The 11,769-nt window shown below is 42.7% G+C and overlaps 1 pseudogene across 1 annotated transcript in view; it reads left to right on the top strand.

Annotated features, from left to right (window-relative positions):
• Nucleotides 1-1,594: 1,594 nt before the first annotated feature.
• Nucleotides 1,595-11,769, top strand: part of LOC146989290 (protein IFIT1 homolog B-like) — a 12,475-nt pseudogene continuing 2,300 nt past the window's right edge. Inside the window, exons 1-3 of the transcript XR_015035748.1 lie at nucleotides 1,595-1,708; nucleotides 2,252-2,372; nucleotides 11,241-11,249. The product of XR_015035748.1 is annotated as a protein IFIT1 homolog B-like (transcript). The remainder of the gene's footprint in view (nucleotides 1,709-2,251; nucleotides 2,373-11,240; nucleotides 11,250-11,769) is intronic.

Genomic DNA, 11,769 nt, shown 5'->3' with positions numbered 1-11,769 from the left:
ATGATTCGTGTGCCAAGAGGCAGATGACACATTGTGTCATTTGTTTCTACCAGCTGAAGACGTACTTTTGATACTTTTGAATAAATTATTTTTTTTTAAAGTATATTTTTCGGCTTTTTTCCTTTATTTGATAGTGATGACAGTAGAGATAGACAGGAAATGGGGAGGCAGAGGGAGGGGGAATGACACGCAGGAAAGGTCTGCCCGACGCGGGATTCGAACCGGGGACGCCTGCGGCGAGGACTGTAGCCTCTACATGGGGCGTCAGGAGCACTGACTGGAGGATCAGGCCGGGGATCCGATTGAATAAATTCTTAAAGGTTATGTATTTTCTCTTCCTCCAAAACAATTTCAACTGTTTCATGACTCATCCTGGTATCCAGCGCAGCAGGTAAAGAGTGCGGCTGGCAACAATCCCACGGGTGACTCTCGACATTTAAGATTTAAGATACTTTGTTGTCATTATTAGTCTACTTGCCAAAAATGAGTACCCGGAAATGTTGAGTACCCCAAAGTTTTATGTTAGAAATATATAGTATGGGTCCCCAGTATTCAGAAACTGCCGGATGCTAATTTATATATATTGGGCAATTAGCACAATTGACATAATTAGCATAAATTAGCATAGTTTCCTATATGGGCAATATTTCAGCAAAATTGACTTGGCTGATCTGGGCAATATTGGAGTGGTTTTAGGGGTTATAGATGATGCTGAATCCATTTCTGACATTTTCAAAATTCAAAATGGCTGTCTAAACCGGAAGGGACCAGATTGAAATCCATCAAAATCGGCCCACTGGCGGTTTAAATCTGGTCACTACCGGTTTAGACAGCCATTTTGAATTTTGAAAATGTCAGAAATGGATTCAGCATCATCAATAACCCCTAAAACCACTCCAATATTGCCCAGATCAGCCAAGTCAATTTTGCTGAAATATTGCCCATATAGGAAACTATGCTAATTTATGCTAATTATGTCAATTGTGCTAATTGCCCAATATATATAAATTAGCATCCGGCAGTTTCTGAATACTGGAGACCCATACTATATATTTCTAACATAAAACTTTGGGGTACTCAACATTTCCGGGTTCACAATGGGGCCCTATGGGCTGGCAAGTAGACTATATACATGCATGTACTACAACAAAATGAAGGTGCACAGTCAGGATGCTGTTTAAAAAACAAGAATAAGAATGAATAAAATAAACAATGTACGTCACTCACTCATAAGCATCCATTCACTGACTCACCCAACATTCATTCACTGACCACACAGCAAACATCACACACACATCAGTACCAGTGTACTGTAGGCCAGGGCTAATACCAAAGTACAATAAAATGTCTGTTATCAGATGGATGCTTCACTGTTCAGTGTGGTTATGGCTGTGGGGTAAAAACTTTTCCAGAATCACACATAAACATAAATGATGTGATGGTGCCGTAAGTGTATGAGGATTTTTATGGGACCCTCAGGAACTTGGGGCCCTAGGCAACTGCCTAGTTTTGCCTAATGGTAAGTCCGCCCTCACGTTTAGTGGGAAACGAAAGTCTAAACTCTGGACTCAACATACGGATGTTTACAATTCCATAAAAGTTGAACATTAATGATTATATGGTGCTACACCCAAAGCAGCAACAGACATAAAGAGCTGACCATCGAAGGTTACATTTAGAAAACTATTGAGACCAGCTGGACGATGAGGTGAGTCACTGCTTTGTTGTACCTGTACTCAGTGACATCATTGATATTTCCTTTTCTCCACTTCTTTCTTTCCATTTTCCTTTCTTTCTCCCTTTTATTTCCTCAGTTTTCTTTCATTTTACTCCTTTCTTTATATCATTCCTTTCTACTTCTTCCCTTTTTCCTCTTATACTGTAAATTCCTCTTTCTTTCTTTCCTTATTTCCTTCCCTCTCGTTCCTTTGTTGATATTGAATCTCTTGTTTCTTCTATCTGTCCTGTTTTTACCCTTGTATTACATTTCTTACTCAATTTCTCGTAAATATATTTCATTCCTTCTTTGTTTTCTTATTCTTTTCTAATATTATTACTTATCTATAAGTTGTATTTTCCTCCTTCAGTCATTGTTACTTTTTCTCCTCTTCAGTTTTTCCTCTTTCATGTCTTCCATTCATCTTTACTATGACATTTCTGTTCTGATGTTTCCTACTCTTGTGCATTCATTCCTTCCTTTTTCATTCCATGAAATGATATGAATAATACTCTTCCTTTTGTTCTCCACCAGTTCTGCTCAGAGTGAAACAACACTGGAGGCCAGACTGGAGGCCCTGCAGTGCCACTTCACCTGGGACCTGGAGCCCAAAAGGCACAAACTTTACAGTCTCAGGGACAATCTGGAAGACATCGTAGACGGTGGGCCGAGGCCCCGTATCAGCTTTAGTTTTTGAAAATAATGATCCCCATGGAGGGAAAACCTGGATCTTTTATGTTTTAAAGTTTTTTTTTTTTTCAATCAGATTTTCCTTGTTGGCACTCGTAATTCTTGCACATTTTTTCATAATCATAGTTTAAAGTTCGTTAAATTTGCAGGCAAACGCCGCAGTCTACTATGTCAGTTGAACCAATGGCACGCAGCGCTGCAAATCACGTGACGTTATTCAACCAATCAGACGTAGATGCGAGGAACAGCTGTCGATCTCAACATTTACCTGGTGGACGCGAGGTGGAGAGGTGAAGACGGCGACACATCACGAAATATTATAAGCTAAACAAGAAGCTTACACGTGTGTAGGTAAGTATTAATGTTTTTGGAAAATGCTAGCTATGCGATTTATTTGTATAACCTTTGCGAGGCGGCATTTATTACATGTAAAAGTAGCGCTAACGGTTAGCCGCTAGCTAATCTGGCTCTTGTTAACAACTCGTGCTCGCTTACAATCAGTCAATTAAGCTTGAGCTTCACGTGTTAAGCGTAGGAGACCTGAATCTATATTTCAATATCACTGACTATTCTCATCGAGTTTATATTAACATTATTCACGTCACACGATGTGAATAACCCAAATTGTTGGAGGTTAAGCTGTTGCAATTTGGCAGCTGGCCAGCGTCAGTGGCAATTTGGCAGCTGGCCAGCGTCAGTCATTAAGAGCTTGTTAAGCCACGTACTCACGGTGCGTGAGTATAAGTAGCGTTACTGGTTATTATATTGGTGTTACCGTTATATCCAGAGAGAAGGATAACAGAAGGAATTTAAATGATCTAAAGACATGGTTCTCTGTGGTGTACCCCAGTCAGCAATTTCAAACAGTGAAGTAAACCACCCTGGAATGTTGTTGAGCATAATGGCATGTTTTAATAGTTAGGCTAATAATGTATTGATTGATTAGATAAAAATGGACCTTTCTGTCTAAGTTTAAGTTGCATTTAAAACAGCTTTGTGCCATATCAATTATGTGAAAGATGAATTCAACTAATGGAGTAACAATATTTCCACTAGGTGATAGCCTACTCCCATGGCAGACAATGAGAAATGGTGCTCAAACCATACACTGTTGGTGAGTTAACTTTATTCTAATATCTAACTGTTAATAAATCAGAATGCTTAGTAACATATTTACAGAAACAAATAACATTAACATGAACAGTACTCTCGTTTTCTCCATGTCTTTTTGAACACAGTACTGGTTGATGAAGGGTGTTAGCCTCTCATGCTGGCCCTGGAACCACTAGTCATCTTCAAATGACCTATTGCCACAGTTTGTGCATTGGCACAGGTTTGTACATGGCAGCTCATGTATTTTGCAGGTGCACCTGCCCTTAACACAGTTTGTTTTTTTACAAGAGCAGTGCACCAGTTCAAGGATTGCCTCTGGAGCTGGGGGAAGTGTCATCCAATCCACTTCTAAGAAATCTCCTGCCATCTTCCAGCCATGACATTCAGGGGCAGGAATATCAGGCCTACACTCAAGGCTCCTTCTGTGGACTGCAGCCTGATAGTTAGCACGCTGGATGTGCTTGTCCAAGCAGTCTTTGTTTGGAGGTAAGTCTCTCTCAGAGCACTTTCCTGACTTGAACAGCTTAACTCTTGCCTTGTTAACATCCGTACACTCCTGATCATACAGGTCACATGTGAAAGCCTCCATTGCCTTGCAGAACTCTGGGGATGGAGAGAAACTTGTTCCTAGTTCTCTAAACAGGGTGATGTATTGTCTCTGGGAAATTAGCTTTTTATATGCTTTGGTTTTTCCCACCCCATATATAGCGCTCACAGTGTCACATCCAGAGAATGCATGCAGACCCACAAGTGCATCACATTTGTCTTCCCCGAGGTGGGCATGAAGCCTATCGATGTCAATAATATGTGGATTTCTGCCTTTGACTGTGTGAAAGTACAGGTGACCATCAATTTTGCTGCAGAACCCAAGAGCCAGCACAAAGACATCGGTGTCTGGGCTCTTGATTACCAGGTCACTGCTGTATTTTGCTGCATAAGCTGCATGCAACAAAAGTCTGGTGTCTGCTTCCTCCTGAGTTGTCTCCAGGTCTTGAACCCGCAGTATTTCAAGTTCGTTTTTGCTTCCATTCATCTTTATAGCATGACATTTGTCCCCATGCCCAATAATGACTGTCGTGTTTCCAATTATGTTTTTTGCAGATGTACTCCAGTGATGGAAGAAATACTCCAACAAGTTTTCTTTATTTTGCCCACATGCCAGGAATTTTCTCCACTGTTTTGGTGTTTTTTGATCATCGCCATATATTTTAATTTTTTGACAGCCTTCTTCTGCTCGCCTGTTTCGCTCAGCATGTTTGATGCTATGGTGTTTGTATGTGTCACACACAAAATGGAGCTCTGTTGACTTGGTTTCCTTGGCTGAGTTGACCAGTGTCCTCAGTACATGGTCAGCATATAGGCCAAATGTTGGCTGTGGCTTTAGCTGCTGCACCAGAGCCATAGCATCCCATATCCAAACGGAGCCGTCTGGAATGTCCCTCACTGTTGGTGGTGGGCTGATGTCCTCCTCCAGTGTGTGCATCAGCTTTGCTTTGTTCGTCTTTACCAGAGAGCCGTCAAAGTTGGCAAGTGATTGCGGCAAAGGACCCAGACTGTAAGAGAGCATTTCATTTATGTTTATTTGTCTGACATTTCCCACAACAATTAATCTGGCAAACAGGTTTCGGTGTGATTTCAGTGCGATTTCTTTTCCTTTGATTTTTGTGCTTGTACTGTGGCCAGTATCTTTGAATGTTTTCATTTTCATTTTCTTTATAGGGTCATGGAATGATGTCTTTGCCGTGGCAATCCTTGTCTCGCAGAACTCAGTGAGAGCTTTCATACCTCTTTCTTTCGCCCCCAGTAAATCTCTGGCAACACTGTCTGGTACTTGTTGGCCAGAGGAGATTTGATGAAGAGACTCTCCATCCAGTGAAGAGTCGAAAGGATTGACCATATTTTGTACAGTGGCTGTAATGCTCATCACATCAGCGTGATCCCTCTGCATTCTGGCGCTGTCCAGCTCAGAATGTAGATGTAATACTGGGCACTGTCCAGCCATTGCTTTACATCCATGTGTGATGGCTGCCCGCTCATGTTGTGTCAGGGTCCATCTGTGAACTGCACCTTTGTTCAAAGAGAACCCACTGATGCCTCCTTTTGTCTTTGAATCGCGATTGGCTGTTTGTTCAATGACCTGATCGCATGCAGTGCCAGCAAAACCGTGCTGTTGATGTCTTTGTGCCACAAAGTCACCTGAAAGAAGCTGCTGATGTGCTGTGAGATGTGTATCTTCCAGATTGGACATCTCGACCCAGTATGCTGTTAAATACCTGGCGTAATTCACCTTGTCGCACGCAAAAAACCAGGGCAGCATCGATTGCACTGTTGACAAATGAAGAGTCCAGTTCCCCTCTCTGGTTGCCCTGATGAATAGAAGCAGAACTTCCACCATTTCAATGTAAGTGCTCCAAAATGTGAATGTCTGGTTGGTTGAGCTTTTATTGACAAATCCTTCATATGCTTTCAGTAACTGCAGAAATGCATCAGATGTAAGCATGGCATTGAAATCATCACTTGGAAACTTCTGTTGCAAATCTGTTGCAATTTTCAGAGCTGCAGCATGATCCTCTTGTGTGAGGGTGTCAAGGTATGCCTGCCAGCGCAGTCTCTGGAGTGCTTCCATCAGGAGTTTGTGCGCTCTTATGCTCCTGTTGTACTGATGGCCTGTGATGACTCCATCAATGGACCCAGCAGCTACAACTTCAGATTCAATTATTATATCCTGAAAGCCGGCATCAGCAAACATCTTCCCAATGCAGGAGAGGAATGCCATGGCTGTGTGAAACTCTCCCATCCTTATGACAAGTCTTTCCATGTAATAACTGGTCTGCCAGCGGATCTCTTGGGCTTTGGCATATATGGCTTGATCCATGACTAACACTATTTCTTTTTGTTGCAGGCTGTCAGCGACAGCAATGGAGTGAGTCAGGATGGTGTGGACAGTACTGAGATCTGTTGGGCTAGCATCAATGACCGGTAAGTAACCTACATTTGTAGAGGGTAGGATTTTGTCTTGCTTTAACATAATGTTAAAACCTGTCCACCCAGGAGGGATTTTCCCCTGGGACTCAGGCATTTTCATGAGATAGAATGCAGCATCAACTATTCTTGCAGTTGTTTGAGCATCTCTGTATTTGTTCTGCTGTAAATCTACTTTAAATGCAGAATTCTGTGGACCAGACCTGTGTCCTCTTGTGTATGCGACAAGACTAGGTAGTGGAGGATGAACAGAACGCTGTCTTGTTCTCTGTCTTGATGGCCCAGGTAAAGAAGCTGAATCATCAGCCATGGCCTGCTGGATAATTATGCCATTTGTGTTGTGTGTGGTTCCTTTGCCAGAAAGTGTCTCCTCTCCAAAGTCATTATTGTCCCAGACAAGTGTGGCAGGAACTCCAGCACTTATGTTTTCTGGGACATAAATGTCTCCTCTTTCTATCTGCAGGTGAGCCAGAGCTGTATCGTGCTCAAGGACATGGGAGTTGGATGAGCTGTGGCCAAGACCATTCAGCAGGCCTATGAGCTGTGCTGAGCCAGTCATGTGCCGGACTGCCATTGCCAGAGAGCACTGTTTTGGCATGAGCCACCGTCCTTTGGTGCTCAACGTAATGATGTCCTGACACGTCGAGACTATCTTCCTTCTGTCTTCCAACATCACCTCAACACGCTCACTGTCTGACGGTTCCATTGAAATTCCACATGTCCAGGCGACAAAGTTAAAAAGTTGATCTGGTACCATATTTAGGGCACTCTCAAGTGTCAGGTCCTTTGCTGTTGGAGGCCAAGGGAGCTTTGGTGAACTTTTTGCTGTGTTTCGAATTATATCTTTGAGTGTGAGAGCTGCATGATATAATAGCCGAGAACTATCTTTTGTGAAGTTGCCTGTATTATGTTTTGTGTGACTTGACCCTGGTGTGTCTGCATCATTGCCCTCAGATTCACTGTCAGATGAGGAGGATGAGGAAGAGGAGGAGGAGGAAGAGGAGGAGGCAGCAACTTCCTGAAGGATCTCCTCAGCTGTCAGATCATCAACATATACAAAGTATGTTGTTGATGCTTTCTGAAATTTTAAGAAAGGATGTGACTTCTGAAGTCTGGCCTTCAGAGAATGTGCCTTGTAAGATGACATGGTAAGTCCTTCCCTTTGTCTAACAATGTCTTTAAAAAGCATAGTAAGCCTAGAGAGTCGTAGCACCTCTCTTCCTCTTAACAGTCTCTCCTCAATCACTGTCGCACAGAAGTGCTTGTACGCATTTTCATACAGGTTGCTCAGGTTGCTCTCTGTCTCTTTTGGTTTTTTAGAAAGATACCTGGTGTAGTCCCGGAAGCAGGTAAAGTGATACCTTGCCTCACTGGCTACCAAGTCCCTGTCCCGAATGTGAAGAAGCAGACGCTCGTCTTTCCTGCCCTCAGCTGCAAGAAGCAATTTCCCGGCTGTGAGTGTTTCACATTGCATTAGTTTTTCTTTAATTCTTTTCCGGGTGTACGATTGGTGTTTGTATTTGTCATGTTTGCAGATAATGCACTGAACTGGCAGAAGGTGTGGTGCCCGCTTGGATGTGCAGAGGTCAGAGGTGTGTGACCTCAGAGCCCGGGTCTTCGCTGCAGTTCCCTCGCCATCCTCTGCTTCTTTTTCTACATCTGGCACTAAAAGGCAAGAAGCAGACAACACATTTAGGCCTAACTTCCATTACATTATAACAGATTAAAGGGATAGTTCAACATTTTGGCAAATTGGCCCATTGCCATAATCTCTATAGTCATAACAGTAGGTTCGTTACCTTTATTTGTCGGTGTAAGCTATTTTTAGAACAGCGGAGCGAAGCAGCAGGCTGCTCAGAGCTACGCTATGGAGGCTTTCTTGGTTTCCCTCATCAAACTCATCAAATACAAAATCCCAAAACTCCAAAACGCTTTCGTGGACAAGTTGTGACCTGCACATTCACCACGCTATGAGAGAATAACGGAACGTTACGAGACGGAGCCGTTTAAGATAGAGGTCGACCGATTAATCGTTTTGGAATCGGAATCAGCGGAACTTGGCTCCGATAGGGGCCGATGGCTGCAGTTTTTTCCACAGCGCCATAAACTGCTTCTTCCCTGCCGCTGTCTGTCTCTCTGATCACTGAGGGGCGGGGCTGCTCTTCACACACACACAGAGCAGGGGAGAGAGAGAGACAGGGCGTGTGCAGCGGCAGCAGCAGAGAAGTGACCCAGGTGAGGGTACTGTAGGTGCGGTGCGACCGCAGTAAGAGAGAGGCGGCAGGTGGAGGGGCTGACTGGAACGAAACTCTCTTGTTATTTAATGAGAAACACTGTAGTATTTTCTCTTAATCATATAAGGGTTCCTGCATAGATAATGTGGTGGCGGCTGCCACGCTAAATATCTCACCGCCACCAGCTCACGAGTCAGTGTTTTTTTTTTTTTTTCCCCTCCGGCTTTTTGTGCTTTTATTTTGAAAGGACAGCTAGAGAGAGACGGGAAGGAGGAAGAGAGAGCGCCGCAGAGTTGGGGCAGACGCACAATAATGGCTCTTTACACTACAACGTTGGGCTCTATGGGCTCTACTCGACTTGGTTTAGGTCCTGTTCCATAACAGCCGAGTTCCTCCTCAGCGGGGACGGGGTCGTCATATCACGGCCGCTACGTGCGTCTCGCTCTCTTTTTTCTCTCCTCCCGTCAGCTCCAAACACACTCGTCCAACTCGATCACGATCATTACAGCGTGGTTTTTCTTTTTACAGCCTATGGGTTTTCCACACAGTAGGCTAATTGTAGTGAAACAGTCACCTGTTAATGTACGGCGTAACCACACCACGAGCTAACGTCCTGTTTAGTTACAGTCTCCTCTCCTGCAGCGTCACGTCACTACAGCTGTTCTGATGTAAACAAACTCACGTGTGGAGTTCGGCTGTTCGTCACCCACAGGGTCCAGGGATGATTCAGTGTCCCACATCCTTTAGTTTTACACTAGCTAATAGCTATATATTATTATATAAAAAAAAAAAAATTAAAAAAAAAAAAATTTATATATAATTTTTTTTTTTCGTGGGGGGGGGGGGTTATCGGCCGATTAATCGGCTATCGGCTTTTTCCTGCTCCAAACTATCGTTATTATATCGGAATTTAAAAATCCACTATCGGTCGACCTCTAGTTTAAGAGGTAAATTCATGCAAAACCGCTGATGCGCGTTGCGTCCAGCGACAGTTTTTCAGCAAGCAGACTCTGCATTCACCTTGAAAACGGCTCTGTTTCGTAACGTTCCATTATTATCCCATAGCATGGTGACTGTGCAGGTCACAACTTGTCCACGAAAGCGTTTTGGAGTTTTGGGATTTTGTATTTGATGAGTTTGATGAGGGAAACCAAGAAATTCCTTTAGCCTCCATAGCGTAGCTCTGAGCAGCCTGCTGCTCTGCTCCGCCGTTCTAAAAATAGCTTACACCGACAAATAAAGGTAACGAACCTACTGCTATGACTGGGATTATGGCAATGGGCCAATTTGCCAAAATGTTGAACTATCCCTTTAAAGATGTCAGGTTACTGGCACCACAACTATTATTTTGACCCTCAGTCACACTTCCAAAAAACTCTTTAATTTACAGTTGGGGACAAAACATCAGCTACTCTAAAAATAGGCCATACGTATGTGTGTGTATATATCAACTTTTTTGTGCAAATCTTTCAATCAACCTCAGTCAGTTCTTATCAAAAATACTAAATTCTAAAATTCTTTTTTTCATTGTTTACCATTTTTATTGGCAAAAACAAAGAAACAAAATGACTGACTTTCAATATAGTAAATGATCTGAGGTGGGAAATCTTTTGTATGTGTAAGATTGGTAACATTTTTTTTTTCTCTAGTTGCCTGAGGAAGACCACATCCGGTTGAAACGTTGCAGGCAAGTATCCAATAAATGGGGGCTTTAATCCAGTGTGCGTATATTCCCTCTTTATTCCCTCTAATTGTGTTTTCATATTGTTTTTCTTCACAGATTCACAGCTGAAGTTCAAGATTCACATTGACATGACTATTCTTTTCTTATTGGACACCTACCCTCTTTTTCTGCCTCCTTGTGAAATAAAGGTGCCTTTTCAAATCTTCTCTGGGCTCGTTTTATGTTTGTGATGTTGGTGAAGTGGCTGTAGCAGTCTCTGTGGTAGCCACAGTTAGCTGGAATAGCAGCAGGTTCCTGAAGTTTGAGGTTCACAGTTAAGTTATTTAAAAGGACAGATAATGAAGGCACACACATAATAATAATAATAATAGTCAATGTTTATTTCCATTTTCAGTCTCTTGGCCAAAGCCATCCATATAACTAGCCTACTAGCTAACTACTATATAGTATGACAACAAACCTGGGTTGTAAGTTTAAATCTCAGCACTGCCTCTTCTGCCACAGTACTCTCTCTGGTACCAAGGTCTTTCCAAAGAAACACAGCAGTAATAAATTTCTTCCATCCTGTGTCTGTAAACGGGGTTACAGGACCATCTTTTTCAAAAACATGCATACAGCACTCCATTGTTGTGGTGTTTGCTAGCAAACGTAGTTTTAACAAGAGAGATGTAGTGGCTAATTTTTGTGACGTTATGCTCATAATTTTTGTCAGAGGATTGACAGGTGGAAAGAAAACTCACTGGACTTCAGATGTTGGAAATTGTTCATATTTATTATGTGCAAAATTCACAATGACATTTTGAGGACATCACTGTTACAGAAGACTGAAGTTTTCAAAAGATGGGATGACAGCTATCCTACATTATCCTCCTTTCATCAAACTTAGCGAACTTTAGGGCCGTTAATTTGTTAATTTTACCTGCTCTCAAAGTGATTGATACGCAAAATCCGTGTTATATTAGCAGCAGTAGTAGTGTGTGTGTGTGAAGTATTGATGTACTGTACTCCGATGCCGGTACTTGACAGCAGTTAAACAATAGATCCATGGTAACCGGCAAACAAAGAAAAAAAAGTTAAACCCCCGGGAAATTTCGAGGCGTGTCATTGGACAATAACTACGATGACGTCATACATGTCGGACCCCGAGCATAGCTGCCCGCTCGGTTTGCCGGAACCAGTAACTCAGATAAAGTTAGCGATAAACAAAAAATGTGCAAGAGGTAAGAGTGCCAACAATTTTTGTTTAATTTGTTGAAAAATGAAGATGTTGTACACAGAAAACTACGTCCTCCCTCGGTGGGGATCGTCTAAATACACGTAATCTCCCCTTGGCCCCTCACCCGTCTATC

The sequence above is a fragment of the Trachurus japonicus genome, chromosome 4 (genome assembly GCF_045865225.1).
Source record: "Trachurus japonicus isolate A0001 chromosome 4, Traja_1.0".
NCBI classification, from domain to species: domain Eukaryota; kingdom Metazoa; phylum Chordata; class Actinopteri; order Carangiformes; family Carangidae; genus Trachurus; species Trachurus japonicus.
The sequence above is the reverse complement of the archived record's forward strand: the minus strand, read 5'-3'. Positions and strand labels throughout refer to the sequence as shown.